Source organism: Grammomys surdaster, unplaced genomic scaffold (genome assembly GCF_004785775.1).
Source record: "Grammomys surdaster isolate TR1022 unplaced genomic scaffold, NIH_TR_1.0 261, whole genome shotgun sequence".
In the NCBI taxonomy this organism is placed as follows: domain Eukaryota; kingdom Metazoa; phylum Chordata; class Mammalia; order Rodentia; family Muridae; genus Grammomys; species Grammomys surdaster.
Window position 1 is genome coordinate 191,965 of NW_021604702.1, and position 4,315 is coordinate 196,279.

The 4,315-nt window shown below is 42.6% G+C and overlaps 1 pseudogene; it reads right to left on the bottom strand.

Moving 5' to 3' along the window:
* Nucleotides 1-1,372: 1,372 nt before the first annotated feature.
* On the bottom strand, nucleotides 1,373-3,894 carry LOC114627910 (annotated as a pseudogene).
* Between the last annotated feature and the right edge of the window lie 421 nt (nucleotides 3,895-4,315).

Genomic DNA, 4,315 nt, shown 5'->3' on the forward strand with positions numbered 1-4,315 from the left:
TGGACTAAAAAAGGGATTGAATGTTGAGATCTCAGTGAGCTGTTCTGTAGGAGCTTGGAAGATAACATAAGGAGAGACAGGATCCCAGATATTGGATATTATTGCATTATTTAGTGTGTTGGGAGTGTAATTTAATCTGAAGGTGATTGTATCCTGCTTCATCCCTCTTGAGTAAGCAAGTAGTTAAATTAATTTTGATTTTTACAAGAATTGAGACTTGAAGGATTTTTAAGCTTTTAAAAGAGATTTTGAATTAAAAAAGAGAGCTTGGATATTTTAAGGGACTTAGCTTTGAATATGCTTGAATTTGTAAAGTCTGTGGAACTTTTAAAGTTATCTATGTTTTTAATGTGAGACATTGGAGATGAATGAGAAAGGAAGGTTGTGGCTTAATGGTAGTGTGTTTGTGTGTAAAGTTAACAAGGGGTCAATTGTGCTGTATAGTTTTATGTCAGCTTGACACAAGTTAAAGTCACCTGAGAGGAGGAAACCTTAATTAAGAAAACATTTCCATAAAATTAGGTTTGAGAAAAGCATGAATTGCATATTCTTTCTTTTAAAGACATAACAGTGAAAAAGAATTATACTATATTTATCAATACAGACTGGTGTTCTTTAGAAATTTTGTAAAATAAATGTCACAGTCCTACAGTACAAATCTTATGATTATACTGTAAGTACATTATCTTTTTTCTTTTTTTTTAATAAATTTTTTATCAAAATGACACTTGTCAGAAAATCTCTTGGACCTATCACTGCTGTAAACACATGTGACCATCCCCTTGGCCACTATGCCTTCCTTATGGCCTCAAGGGCAGGCAGTGACCGGCGAGAGACACTGTGGATATCTTGCAGTCACATGAGCTGGGACTGTAAAGCACATGGCATCCCTTAGAACTCAACATTAGTGACAACTTAGGGCCAAGCTTTAAAACCCCTATGGTAATGGTGTTGCTTTTATGTTCAGAGGCTGAGCCCATCGATTTCCTTGGGAATCAGGTGTTAAAAAACAAGTAAACTGAATGTTTTAAAGCCCTGAAAGTTCATAAACTGGCCTTAGGATACTTTACTGTTGTATTTGTTTGTTTGTTTGTTTGCTTGTTTGTTTGTTTTTAGTAAACAGGAGTCTCAATGAGCAGCTTATAGGTTTGGGAAACCATGTTTCCTACCCTGGGGTCACATATAGGGCTACAGCTCAAAATCCAAGCTGAAATCTAGGACGGAAGGCATTGTGGAAAATGTAGGATCTAATAAAACCAAAGACTTTTCATGTTTGATGCTGGCTGTCATGGGAGGGCTGGGTATCTTTTGATATTGTAGCTGGTCTCCTGTGAATCCAACTTGGTACACAATCGCTAAACAATAAAACATGTCAAGCAAAGTACATGGTGTGCAGTGTGTCCTGGTGGACCTGGACCTCCTTGGCCAGTGCTTGGTGATCTCCACCCTTGCTCTGCCCAGAGATATGGCTTCCTTCAGCACTGTCATGTTCTTTATCCACCAGGTTGGTACCTGGGTTGGAAGGTCACCGGTGACCATAGTAAGGTACTGACGCAGAACGTGTACAGTGTACATAGGTGTGACACAGCTGATAGGTCAGAATCTGCAGCTCATCAGAAGAAAAATGATCATCATCCCAAAGCATGGGGTAGTGGGAATGATGGCTTGTCCCCTGGATACCAGCATGACTGCACAGGTAGAAGTCAAACTCAGTTGGGTGGGTGATCTTCATGGTTGTGCCTGCCGAAATGTTCCAACATTTCCAACCTGCTGGGTTTTGTCTGTGCAAAAGAGGCTTGTGTGGTGTAGCTTCTGCTACACGATGAACGTGATCCCTGGCTGATACCCCTTCTCCAGTTATATGCATGCCTCTCTGATGGCTAGGAGCTCATGATGGAGAATCTACTGGAACTGGCACTGAGATGCCATCTCAGTAGAAGATAATGCAGGTGGGCTTGAAGTGTGTAGATTTGTAGAATTGATTGAGCAGCTCTTGCACCAGAGCAGCCAGGTCCTAGATAATCTCATGTCAGTGCTGCTGTATGTGTACAGTTGCACAATAGCAGTTGGGTGTGCATCCATGCTGCCCATGATGGCAACAATCAAAGGTTTCTTCCCATCCCTAGCTGGTGGGTGGGTAACATTGGCTTCTGGGAAGATGACAGGTTGCAGAACACTGGAGGCCTGCTGTGTGGTGTCAGAATGTTGTTGATGACTCCCAGTTTGACATTGATCTTTAACCTGAGATTGGATAGGGTCTATGGCATGATCCTATGCACGTTCCTCATTTGGACACACTGTGTGGCCAGACCCAGCATTGGGTCTCCCACATGTTTGAGTTCCACATACACAAGAGTTTTTCCAGGCAGACAGCACTAGTTGTAGACCAGTATATGTGTTCTTCAGGTGCCAGAAATTGGGTTTAACACTGTCTGCACCCTGTGCATTATTTACAGAATCAGGGCTGACACTGGATAGGCATCCCAGCATCTCTTGAGATCTTCCTCAGTTGCTCTGTGAAAGACTTGAGAAGGATTTCTGTACACTGGCACTGGGGAGTGCAGCAGGTGATAGCCCACACCTTAATCTCGATGCCCATGTGGAACTGCTTATTTATCAGGTCCCACACACCCTAGTCAGGGGTGTCAATTGCTTTGTTCCTGCTCCTGTTGAGGATGGAAAGAGGCTGCAGGACCTACCTAGTCTCATCTGTCATCTCATCTTTCACCATGATTCCAAATTCACAAATATACAGGTCTGTATTGAAACTTGCACTTTGCATCAATTTACTAATCTCCTTTTGTTCAATGGATGCTTACCTGACAGTTGCTCTGATCATGATTGAGGTCTGATTGTCTGTTATTTTTTTTTAAGCATCTCTGTCCAGCAACTATGTTAGAGACCTCCAAAGAAGGTAGGTATTTCTGCTCCTGTCCAACTTGTAAACAGGGGAGGTGAGAATAGCTCAGAACCAGCTTGTGCCTGTCCTTGAAGAAATGAGCCACTGTACACTCCACTGTTCACCCACTCTCCTGCTGCAATGGGAACATCTAGTGACTGGCAGGCCAAGTCACATTGCAGGCATAGTACTTCCTCTTCATCTAACCACAGTATCTTATCTCCACCTTTAGATCTTCAATTTCTTTGTTAAAGTTTACCATTTGGGAATCTGTCACAGGTTTTTATTGTTCTTCAATACTTTTTAAATCCAAAACTTCATAAATTCGATCACTGTCTGTGCCTTGTAAAACGCTGTTGCTGATACATCAATATTCAGCATCATTTTCCAAAAAGAAGATTGGACCAATTGAATGAAGCCAAACCACACTTCTCTGTCCCCACCAAAAAGGTTGCCTTTAGCTTTCAGATGCAGTGAAGAAGGAATAGCCAACAGAGCTGTACCTCATGGATGGCAAGTGCATCATGAAAATGTCCAGGCCCTGGATCATCTCAAAGGGGATGCTGGGCAGCTGCCCTGAAAGTGGATTGTGTAATTCCTTCTTGCTCACACATGACTCCCACTTGATGGATACCTTAAACATAGGATCTTTGCCTTCTCCTGGCAGCATGACCTCCAGTTCCACCTTGTCCCTACTGATTGAAAGGTGCATTGCTGTGTACAGTTTCTTCCTTTCATCAAAGACTGGCTTCCAGTACTTGAAGATCTGCATTTTAAAGTACTGGGCCATGTGCTCCACTATTTCCCTGTTTACTCTCCAAGGGCATTTCTCAGGTTTGATGTCCAATTCATAGTGATAGATGTCAATTTGGGACATATCCATTTCAAAGAAATTGACTTGTAGTTTGTTCTCCAAGTGGTTCCAAAGACCTGCCAAAGTGGAGGCTTGATGTCAGAGCAGGAGAAGCCAGAAAGGGGCCAGATCCTGAGTACATGGTGGCACTGTGGCTGAGAGCTACATGCAGAGGGCCAGCTGCAGACTCCACTGGATCTGATGGAAGCCTCAAGGAGCCTCTGGCCAGCTTGTTGCAGCCACCTTGCAGAACAGGTTTATCCAACGTGGCCAGGGTGATGGGTGGAGGTGGCCTAAGTTTATATTCTTAATTAGTGACTGATGGAGGATGGCCTAGCTCATTGTTAGTGGTGCCTTTCCTGGGCTGAATTGTCTGGGCTTCTATAAGAAAGCAGACTGAGAATCAAAAGTCAATAAGAAGCACTTGTACTTGGCCTCTGCTCCAAAAGTTTCTTTGGTTATGGTGTTATGTCTTATCAGTAGAAATCCTAACAAGACAAGCTGTACATTTTCCTTAATCAAAAACTTTTATGCTTTGACATTTTTTTGTGCCACTATTGTTA